The sequence below is a fragment of the Hypanus sabinus genome, chromosome 7, assembly GCF_030144855.1.
Source record: "Hypanus sabinus isolate sHypSab1 chromosome 7, sHypSab1.hap1, whole genome shotgun sequence".
In the NCBI taxonomy this organism is placed as follows: Eukaryota; Metazoa; Chordata; class Chondrichthyes; order Myliobatiformes; family Dasyatidae; genus Hypanus; species Hypanus sabinus.
In genome coordinates, this window is record NC_082712.1 from 107,055,825 (window position 1) to 107,068,288 (window position 12,464).

The following is a 12,464-nucleotide window of genomic DNA, read 5'->3' on the forward strand; positions in this document are numbered from 1 at the left end:
AAGAATGTGCAGAGTGCTGTGCTGCAATTGGTATTCTCCAAAGAGGTAAAAATTACTAGCTTACCAATGTAAATGTTGGATGGAGTATTTGGTAATATTATACAAATTTGAGCAATTTTTCTGCAAACTGGTCTAAAGGATGGCCAGTCATGTAAATAACATAAAACATTTTTTTCTCAAATGCAATTTGGGGCTATTGTGGCATCTTTGGTATTTTAAACTCATTAGAAGAAACACCCTGTATGATAGAATCTCAAGTGTTCAAAACTTGCAGTCCCAGGAATAGGAGAGTGAATGTACTGAGGTCAGGAGTTTTTGAAATTTGGCCTCACACATAGTTATGGCGCCCAACAGCGACACCTTTGCTTGCATCTATGAAAACAGTTCTATTTCCATCTTTGATATCTCTATTTTTCCCTGTCAGATTTCTTTTAAAGTACCTGACCTGGAGGAACATGCTGACTACGGTTCTTTGCGGGAATGGGACCCGCTCTCTGGGGTTTCCACCATCCGCTGTTATTCGGCAAGCCAAAGGCTTGGCCTAAGATTTCGGCTCGGATTCAGAAGTCTGGGATCTTGAGGAACTGGAGACGGGCGGATCAAGGGTTGGTGGCGCCACAGGAATTGGGGGAGTCAGAACATCTGCTGTGTGCCTGGAGACCCAGGATCCTTGCAATCTTCAGGCACAGAGCTCAGAAAAAGTGATGTAATAGACTTTTAACATCATAAACCAGTGAGTTGTTTGTTATGTCTCCCCGCTCGTTGGAAAATGGAGTCACCTCTTTCTCCCTTATTAAGAGAGAGAGTGAACCCGCAGGATGTCGAATTATTGGGTGAACAATGTAGTCTTTGGGGTAACTGCAAGTCTGTGTCTTTGCCATTGCTTTGCTCACGCTTGAGTGCTGATAGTGGCTGCGCTTTATTTTTGCTGGTGGGGGAGGGGAATTGTTGCTAGCTGCCACTTGAGGGAGGGAGGGGAGCTGGGGGTGAGGGGACTTTGGGGTCCTAACATTTCACTGTCATTCATTCATGGGGCACTTCTCTGTTTTGTGGATAGTTGCACAGGAAAAGCATTTCAGGATGTATATTGTATACATTTTCCTGACATTAATTGTACCTTTGGAGGTTTCCGGTGACGTCATCGTTGAGAATGGCAGCTTAAGTCACTACCTCCTCCGGAAAAACGCGTATTATGCCCCGTTAACCCATCAAATATAGTACTTTTCGAAAAATATTTGAACTGAAAAGAGGGGCAAGAATGGGGAAAATGAACGGAAATAAAATTTATTTTCACAAATCAATGAATCTGTTGTAAAAAAAAATTACTCCCTACTTGTACATAGCTCTTTCCTTTTGCTTGTATTTTCTTTCCACTCTTTTCTATAAGTGTATACTTCAGATAAATACTTTGTGGAGATTTGTGATACATATAATTATATGATATATATATACAATGTCTGAAATACATCTTATGGAAATGTTTGTTTGATAATGAACTTCAATAAAAAAATAAATTACAAAAAAAAATAAGTGACACTGCGGAGCCTGTGGTCGAGAGGAGTGCAGCGAGTGCCTCTCCTACCCGACCGCGTGCTAGTGAGGCTGGCGCTGGGCCTCGTTCAGGCGAAGTGGCGAATATGATCAAAATTCTGAAAGAGATAAGGGAGTTTCAGAAAGAAATAAAGCAGCAGCTACATGATATTAAGTCAGAGCTCGCCAATGTCAATCAAAAAATAGAGGTGGCAGAGACTCGAATTGAGAAGCCATGTTCAATAATAATTAAATTCCTTTGGTACAGCACCAAGGCAGAGATTCTATGAAGGGCTTGGGGTAAGAAGAGAGTGTTTTTAGATGATAAATTAATATATTTCGACCAAGATTACCCCCCCTCCCCCGCGGTCCTGCAGAAACGTAAAGAATACTCTGAAGTTAAGCGAGTACTAAAGCAAAAAAAGATTAGATTTCAAATTCCGTACCCTGCTAAACTTTGAGTGTTTTATGACGACAGGACGTCGTTGTACCAGACAGTGGAAGAGACAACTACAGACATGAAGGCCAGAGGGTTGCCCGTCAGCATGACCAAACCGAGGTAATGCCTGGCAGAGGAATTATCCCACTCCACTTGGGAAATAGTGCGAGAATCGAGAAGGCAGGAGACGGGAGGAGGCCGAGAGAAGTATATCAGGAAGAGACCGGGAGTTTCCCAAAGGCTGTCCTCACCCCCTTCAGAAGAGCCATAAGGTTTGGCTAACTTTAAAAATGTTGAGAAGCTAAACAGAAGCAAAAGTACACTGTGATATACTTATCTCAAGAAATACTTATTATAATGTGGATTTTATATTACTTAGCTGTTATTCATTATTCATTCACTTACTCCTTTTTCCTCACCAAAATGCAGATATATATATATATATATATATATGTGTATGTATGTAATATATATATGTATATATATGTGGTGTGTGTGTGTGTGTGTGTGTATATATAAAAACAGCTTGCTACATATCGTGGCGCAACGCAGCGGCCACTTCGGAATGAATATCTGTAATCTGTCAGGTAGGATGCCGTCTACAATCCTGATTTGATGGAGATGGACGTGTGAAGCACAGAAGAACATCTGGTGAAACTTTTGAAATGCCTGTTTCGCTGCCACTGCTACTGTGCGATCGGAAAAATCCTCGGCTTTGCTTCTTGCTTGGTGGCTGGATACATTGACAGATTAAAACAGATGGCTAAGGACAAGGTAAAATTCATTTCCTTTAACGTCAATGAGCTATTAAATCCAATCAAACATAAGAAAATTTTATCCAAAATGAAAAAAGAACAAGCCCATGTAGTATATTTACAGGAAACTCATTTAAGTGATAATGAGCATAAAAAACTAAAGAGAATGGGCTTCACTAATCTGTTTTTCTCCTCATATAAATCAGGACATAGGAGAAGAGTTGCTCTTCTTATCTCAAGTAAGCTAAATTTTGAAAAAGTATTCAAAATGGGAGATAAAGTGGGCAGATATATTCTGCTAAGGGGGAAATAGACAGAAATCCAGTTACTCTATTGAATATATACGCACCCCCAGGAAGTGATATTGGTTTCTTTCAGAAAATTACTGATATTTTGGTAACGGAAACAGAAGGTCTCCTGACATGTGGGGGAGACTTAAATTTACGATTACAACCAAACTTAGACTCTTCCAACAGAAAAACCTATGAAACAAAATCTTCACATAAGAAAGTTAATGCACTTTTTGAGGATGTTGGTTTAATTGATATATGGAGGGACCTTTTCCCTGACAGAAGGGATTACACTCATTATTCTGCTCCCCATTCTGTATATACAAGAATAGACTATTTCATAACATTTGGAAAAGACAAAGACAAAATAAACACCTGTGGAATTGGGACAACAGATGTAAATGACCATGCACCTATATATTTATCTGTTGATTTTGACCTACGACCAAAGAATACTATTTGGAAACTAAATTCAAGTCTACTCGATGATCCGTACTTTAAGGAACAAATTAAAAAAGAAATTGGTCTCTACTTAGAATTTAATGATAATGGAGAGGTTTCACCACCCAATTTATAGGATACTCTGAAGGTGGTCTTAAGAGGGAAAATTATAGCGATATCTTCATATAAGAAAAAAATAAGGAATAAAACATCAGGGGAATTACAAAATAGGCTGAAGGAACTAGAGAAAAAACACAAATAGAATTTGGCACAGGATACATTATGGGAAATTAAAAGAATTAGGAATGAATTAATAGTTTGGCTATGCAAGAAATCAGGAAAAATATAATGTTTCTGAAACAGAGACATTATGAAAGTGGATCGAAATACTGGCATGGAAACTGAAAAAAAAGATAGCAGAAAATACAATTCATAGAATTAGGGACCCAAGAACGAAAATGATAAAAAAAATAAGCTAAGTGAAATTCAAGAAGCTTTTGAAGTGTTTTACAAAACTCTATATTCCAAAGTTCCAGGGGAAGCATAACCCAAATCGACACCTTCTTGAATTCTCTAGTTACCCACTTTAAGTGAAGAACAAAATAGAAGGATGACTGCTGACATAACTGAAGTTGAATTAAAAGCTGCAATTAGTAGGCTTAAATTAAGCAAGTCACCAGGATCAGATGGGTATACGGCAGAGTGGTACAAAGAATATAAAGATGAGTTAATTCCTGTTTTACTCCCCACACTGAACTGGGCTCTAAAAAAGGCACAAATGCCACCCAGTTGGAAGGAAGCGATAATCTCAGCTATACCGAAAGAAGGCAAGGATAAAATGGAATGTGGGTCATTTAGACCAATATCCGTTCTTGATGTAGATTATAGATTATTTACCTCCATCATGGCCAAATGATTAGAGGAGTTTCTACCCATACTGATATGTAATGATCAGACAGGTTTTATACGACAACACCAGACACAAGACAATATACCAAGGACACTTCACAATATGGATCATATACAAAAAAAATAAAATCAAAGCAATAGTGATAAGTGTGGACGCTGAAAAAGCATTTGATTCAGTTAATTGGAATTTTCTTTACAGAGTTTTACATAGTGTTATGAACGTACCATAGCTCTGAGGGGCCGAAGGAGCGGGAGCAGCCCCCTCCTTCCGGAGAATCGCAAGATCGCTATTAATTCGGGTCTCGGAAGTGAGAGACAATGCAACGGTTTTGGCCATTGTTCTTAGAGGCACCTGTGTGACGTGCATGTCCCTGCTACGTGACAGCTACCATGGATATGGACACCCTCGGGCAATGTGGGGGTGGGGATTGCATCACCCTACTTTGATGGACACCTACAACTCTGCAAGTCAAGATAAAAGGGGACTGCAGGAGGCAGTACCCCAGCAACGCACCAGAAGGACACCCTCACTCAGTGCTCCCGTGGCTGGAAGCCACTCAATGCCACGTGCGCTCCTAACTCCTTTGCCTGGGGAGCGGGTGGCTGATAATACCGAGAAGGACTTCGAACTAACAACGGGGAAACAACGTTCCCCTGATTTTACGAAGTGGCTTCATAAAGACCCAGGCAAGTTTTTTTTCGTTTTTCACCGATCCCTCTAAAACACGTGAAACCCAACGATTCCCTGAAAGGCTAAAGTCTGCAGACTTCTGAGTGACTTTTATATTTCCAATGGACAAAAATATTATCCCCTAGACAACAGCCGAGATTACTTCTTAATGATGATTATTACTATACCCGCGCTTTAGATTGAGTATTGATGACATGCATTATCTGAATGTTTGTATTAACCTTACTTTTGTGCCCCTTTATAAATAAAAACGTTTGAAAATAGTGACATCAGACTTCAACGGACCTCTCTATCTTTGCTGGTAAGTTATCCAGTTACGGGATACGTAACAATAGATTTGGTTTCCAAGACACAATTATTAAAACTATACAGATGCTATATGACAATCCTACTGCTAGGATTAAAATCAATGGATATTTATCAAATAGTCTTACCCTAGAAAGGGGCACAAGACAGGGTTATGCATGGTCACCGCTATTCTTCACGTTATATCTGGAACCATTAGCTCAATACATCAGACAAAATGAAGATATCAGGGGAATTACTAGTAAAGGGACAGAGCATAAATTATGTGGATGACATTTTGATCTATCTAGGGCAACCAACATACTCTTTACCTAAATTGATGCAATTCTTTGAACAATATGGTCAATTATCAGGATACAAGATCAACATAGATAAAACCCAATTACTTTCATATTACTATAGCCCACCAAGAGAAATTGAAAGTAGATACCCCTGAGCATGGCACACAGAGTCTTTCAAATATTTGGGCATCATTATGCCAAAAGATTTGGCAAAATTATCAGAATGTAATTATCAACATTTATATAAAAAATTTAAGGAAGATGTGGCAGGATGGAACCTGATCCCTTTTTTTCAGTCTCAGTTCAAGGATTGAGTCTATTAAAATGAATATACTGCCCAGACTGTTATATCTCTTTCAGGCCCTACCAATAGAGATTAATCAAAATCAATTCAATGAATGGAACAAGATGCTGTCAAGGTACATTTGGCAGGGTAAAAGGCCTAGAGTTCATCTCAAAACTTTGCAATTAGCAAAGGAAAAGGGGTTGTGTGGCCTACCTTCTCTTAGAGATTATTATTTTGCAGCACAATTGAGAGCTGTGATATTTTGGTGCAACCCCTCATAAGACACTCAATGGAAAAACATTGAGGAGCGGGTACTTTCTATCCCCATACAAGCAATTTTGGCTGATAACAACCTGCAAAGGTACATAAATACTATTGATAACCCATGGGTGAAATTGACTCTTAAAATATGGAAAACTACTATAAAGAATATAATCTAGAGGGAGATATTGCAATTCTTAAATGGTGTGCATATGACTCGGATTTTACACCAAATAAATTGGATGGTAGATTTAAGGACTGGACAGCTAAAGGAATAACAGTTCTTTGCAACATAATGAAAGAAGGAACACTGTCCAGTTTTGAAATGCTTAAAGAGAAACACTTATTAGAAAAACAAGATTTCTATCAGTATTTACAGATGTGACAATATGTTAATAAGATGCTTAAAAATGTAACCAAGGCAAGTACATGCTTGATAGAGCTATTTAGAAAGCATATAATTCAGATAATGGTAGTAGAATCATCTCAAGCATGTATAAGGGGTTGTCAAATCTTAAAACACATTCAACTTCATACATTAAAACAAAATGGGAGAAGGAAGGAGGGATAATTATATCTGAGGAAGAATGGACAACAATATGGAGGTATCAATGAAAGTGTACCAGTTCACAGAAATGGAGGGAGTTTGGATGGAAAAATTTGATAAGATATTTTATTACGCCCTCTCAGAAATCCCATTATGATAGTAACCTCCCTGTTTGCTGGAGAAATTGTGGAAATCAAAATGCAAATCATTATTATATTTTTGGGACTGCCCTGTTATCAAAAACTATTGGAGGGGGATACACAATGCCCTACAAGACATCTTTAAATGTGAAAATGTGAAATACTCTTAGAGTATAAGACCATATATTTTGGATATATACCTCAAGAATGGTTGAAAGAGATAAACATTTAATGAATATACTGTTGGTGGCTGGTAAAAAGACTCTTACTAGGAAATGGTTATCACAGGAGAGCCCAACTTTAAATACATGGATGGAAATTACAATGGGCATTTACAAAATGGAGAAGATAACAGCATCTGTTAATCATAAGCTGGAACAATTTGATTCATACTGGGAAAAATGGTTTAACTACATAATGCCTCATAGGCCTGATTTTATTCTCACAAATCAATGAATATGTTGTAAAAAAAAAAGATCACTCCCTACTTGTACATAGTGTTTTCCTTTTGCTTGTTTTTTCTTTCCACTCTTTTCCATAAGTGTATACCTCAGATAAATACTATGTGGAGATTTGTGATATATATGATTATATGATATATATGTACAATGTCTGAAATACATCTTATGGAAATGTTTGGTTTGATGATCAACTTCAATAAAAAATAAATTACAAAAAAAATAAATTGTACCTTTGAAATGTGTGATATAGATTGGTTAAACACAATGTATAAAATTATTTTGACTTGACTGCCATTGTAAGATATATGACATAATTTATTTAAGAAAATCAGAAACAGAATCTGGTTTAATATCACCTGCATATGTTGAGAAATTTATTATCTTGCAACAGCAGTACAATGAAATACTTGATAAATATAGAAAAAACTGAAATACAGTAAGTGTATTAAGTAGTTAAATTAAAATAAGTAGTGCAAAAACAGAAACCTAAAAAAATATAGTGAGGTAGTATTCACAGATTCAACGTCCAATTAGAAATTGGTTGCTAGAGGGAAAGAAGCTGTTCCTGAATTGCTGAGTGTGTGCCTTCTGGCCTCTGTACCTCCTTACTGATGGTAACAGTGAGAAGAGGACATGCCCTGGCTGGTGGGAGTCTTTAATGATGAATGCCACCTTTCTGAGGCATTGCTCCTTGAAGATGTTTTGGATACTTCAGAGGCTGGTACACATGATGGAGCTGACTAATTTTACCACTCTCAGCAGCTTATTTTGACCCTATGCAGTAGTACCCCCTCCTCCATACCAGATAGTGATGCAGTCAGAATGCTGCATGAGTATAAAAAATAGTATAGAACTTCTCTTGAAAGATTTAGTTCCAATTTTTATAAACAGTAAAGCCAATTAATTGCACAAAGTAATTGCCAATTGCACAAGGTTACTTTTTTAATACTCTTAGCTTTTCAGTTTAAAACATATTTTATTGAGTAACAATTTCAAAGAGCAGTGTACAGTATATACAAATAGTTCTCAATGAGAACAGTGTCTGCCAGGGTATCCCTCAAGTTCTGTGAATCCTGAAGTCTAAGAACATAAACAATTTTGACAATCCCTTATATTTCCAGATAATAAATATTCCTCAATGAACGATGGAACTCAGATTTATTGGAGATTTCTTGTGGTAGAAATCAGAGATGACCAGCGTGATATTTACTGGTCAAGCAGAGGGTGCAGGAATGAAAATGACCATTATTATGTAACTACAGCGATCTGTTGGTCCTGATCAAAGATACCTTCCAAATATATGGAATATATTTATATGGTTATATGCTGTGAAAATGTTATTACTGCTACCTTGGATAGCAAAACACTGAGTAAGTGGGAGTTCTTTAGAAGGCTATACAAAAGAAATCAAACAATTGGAGACCCAAGAGACTGCAGATGTTGGAACTTAGAGCAAGGAAATACAAACTGCTGGAAGAAGTCGATGGGTTGAGCAGCTGTATGTGGGGGAGGGGGAAGGGATGGGCGATATTTCAGAATGAGACCCTGCATCAGGACTGAGAGTGGAGAGGGGAGATAGCCAGTATAAACAGGATAGGGGAAATGATAAGACAAGAGTGAGGAGATGGCTGAATAGTGAGGAGAAGAATAGACATGAAGAATAGTGGCCAGTTGAGGTCAGAAGGGGAAAGGTGGAATTGGGAGACATAGACAGATGGATGATGCATGGAGGTAGAAGTAAGGTGAGGGAGTTAGGGTGAAGGTGGAGAGAGATAAGCAGAAACACAAAAGTAATGAAGAAAATAATTGGAACCATTAAAGAAGTGAACAGCCAATGGGGAAGGAATGCAGTGGGTGAAGTGTGTGGATAGTAGCTGGATGCAACCAGAAGGGGGAAGGGAACAAATATAAGTACTGGAGTGCTGTGTAGGGTGGTGGGTATGAGAAAAGGAACACAAATATGAGTACTGGAGGTGGATTGGAAGGGAGGAGAGGGCAAAAAAACACAGGAGGTAAGGGTTACCTAAAATTGGAAAACTCAGTGTTCATACAATTTGGTTGTGGATTATGAGGAGTTGTTCTGGTTTGCTTTGAACCTTACCCTGAGAGTGGAGAAAGCTGAGGATGGATAGAAACTGTGAGAATGTGGAAGAGAATTGAAATGGCATAAAACTGGAAGCTCAAGACAGCCATTACATTTTTTATGTTTCTACTATGGACTGGGCACAGGCACTCAGCAAACTGGCAGCTTCATCTGCACTTGGTCTTGCAGATATAGAAGAGGCAACGTCAAGAGCAGTAGACGAGGTTAGTGGAGGTGCGTGTGAATCTCTGCTTCATTTGGAAGGGAATGATCAGATCCTCAGATTGTGGTGAGCTAGGAGGTGCAGGACCAAATTTTAGAACATAAACATCAAACATTACAGCACAGTACAGGTCTTTCGGCCAATAGGGTGAACCGACATTTTAACCTACTCTAAGAACAATCTTACCCTTCTCTCTTATATAACTCTCCATTTTTCTATAATCCATGCAGCTATCTAATGTGTCTGCCTCTACCACCACCACTGTCAGCGTCTTCCATGCACCCACCGATTTCTATGTGAAAAACATACCTCTGACATCCCCTTGTACTTTTCTCCAATTACTTTAAAATCATGACCCTCCCCAGGAAAAAGTCACAGACTGTTCACTCAATCCATGTCTCTTATCATCTTATATCCCTCTATCAAGTCATCTCTCAACTTCCTTCTCTGCAAAGAGAAAATCCCTAACTCACTCAACCTGTCTTCAAAAAACATGCTCTACGATCCACGCAGAATCCTGGTAAATCCCCTCTGCAGCTTCTCTAAAGCTTCTTTTAATGAGGCTACCAGAACCAAACATAACATTCCAAGTTGGTCTAACCAGTTTTTTAGAGCTGCAACATTATTTCATGACTATTGAACACATTCCCCTCACAAATGAAGGTCAATAACCACATGTGTTCTTAACAACTCTTATCAATTTGTGTGGCAAATTTGGGGGATCCAGGGACAAGGAGCCCAAGATTCATCTGTTCCTCCTCACTACTAACAATCCTGCCATTAACTCTGCACTCTGCCTTCAAATTCAAACTTCCAAAATGAATCACATCACACTTTTCCGGACTGAACTCCATCTGCCACTTCTCATCCCTTCTGTGTCCTAACAACACCTCATTGCAACCTACAACTTTCTACACTGTCCACAAACCTTTATGTCATCTGTGAACTTACCAATCCACCCTTCCACCTCCTTATCCAAGTCATTTATAAAAATCACAGAGATCTCAGAACAGATCCCTGCAGAACACCACCGGTCACCTCCAGGCAAAATACACTCCCTCTACAACCATTCTTTGCCTTCTAGGGCAAGCCATTTCCGAATCCACACAGCCAAGTTTCCCTGGATCCCATGCCTCCTGACTTTCTCAATGAGCCTACCATGGGAACCTCATCAAATGCCTTACTAGAAGTTGAGTGGTGAAAAAGGCACAACAGTGCCTCTTTCACCTCAGACGGTTGAGGAAGTTTGGTATGGGCTGCCAAATTCTAAGAACTTTCTACAGAGGCACAGTTGAGAGCATCCTGACTGGCTGCATCGCTGCCTGGTATGGAAAATGTACCTCCCTCAATCACAGGATTCTGCAGAGAGTGGTGCGAATGCATCTGCCCAACGCATCTGTAGTTGTGAACTTCTCATGATTCAGCACATTTACAAAGACAGGTGTGTAAAAAGGGCCCGAAGGATCATTGGGGACCCGAGACACCCCAACCACAATCTATTCCAGCTGCTACCATCCAGAAAATGGTACCGCAGCATAAAAGCCAGGACCAATAGGTACCAGGACAGCTCCTTCCACCAGGCCATCAGACTGATTAACTCACGCTAATTTGAGTGTATTCTGTGTTATATTGACTGTTCTGTTTATTATAAATTACTATGATTGCACATTGCACATTTAGACGGAGATGAAACATAAAGAGTTCTGATATAAATCGGGGATTGTGTTCAAAGGAAATATCGGATGGGGTGCCAAACTGAGCAACCCGGGTGCTGATAAATGCCTGAGCTATATCTGTGGCAGTCATCAATACAAAAGGAATTACCTCTGCTGAACTGGTTGTACAGTCCACCATGGTAAGGAGGTGCGTGAAACTGCAGGGGGGGAAAGAGGGTCAACAGGTTCACATTAACAAGGTCAAACCATCACTCAGGGACCTCAAAAGGTGTCAATGGCAGCTGTATATGACAGTTAACTTTTGCCTGCTGGCGCTCCACGCAGGCTGCAGTCCAATCACTCACCTCCTTCCTAAGGCCATGTTGCACAAACTTTGGTGCATCCATTTTCTGTGAGGTCTTCCTGCCCGAATCTGAGAGACCATGTATGGAGTCAAGAACAGTCTACCTCCAGTTTGCAGGCATGATGGGGTGAGAGCAACTGTTTGAGACATCGCATAAGAGAGAAATCCCAGTTTCCCTGAATTTGATGACAGCCTCCGCAGGCTCTTGACTGCTGTTCCACAAGCCTGGACCTCTGGGTCAGTAGCTTGATCAGCCATTATGCCAGAATAGTCAACTCCTATGTGTATGGCGTCAATGGCTGGACATGAGAGGCAAACAGCCATGGCATTATTTTTCCTCTTGATATGTTATATATCAGTTGTAAACTGATATTTTGCCCATTGCATGCACAAGAGTGGAGTGGACTGAGTCGGAGTGGGACGTCTTTGGCTCAATCAGGCTTCAGCAAGAAATAGGCAGAGGCGAGGGTAGGTTCCGGTAAGTTTCTGTTTTCTTTTTTTTTGTTCAGACTAGAGAATATGCCAGGCAGGATGTTGGAATGCTCCTCTTGCAGGATTTGGGAAGTCAGGGAGACCTCTGGTGTCCCTGACAACGATACCTGCAAGAAGTGCATCCAGCTGCAGCTCCTAACAGACTGTGTTAGGGAACTGGAGCAGGAGCTGGATGACCTCCGGATCATTCAGGAGACTGAGCAGTTATAGATAGTGGCTTCCGGGAGGTAGTTACACCTAAGGAACAGGGCACAGGTAATTGGGTTTCCGTCAGGTGAGAGAAGGGGAAAGGGCAGGTAGTGCAGGGTTC

General features: G+C 39.8%; 1 long non-coding RNA gene across 1 annotated transcript; it reads left to right on the forward strand.

The window, feature by feature from the left end:
* The first annotated feature begins 1,558 nt into the window (after positions 1-1,558).
* LOC132397082 (uncharacterized) lies at positions 1,559-5,371 on the forward strand. The gene is made up of 3 exons (XR_009513264.1): positions 1,559-2,241; positions 2,561-2,743; positions 4,564-5,371. It is a non-coding gene; the product is annotated as an uncharacterized LOC132397082 (long non-coding RNA).
* The last annotated feature ends 7,093 nt before the right edge of the window (positions 5,372-12,464 follow it).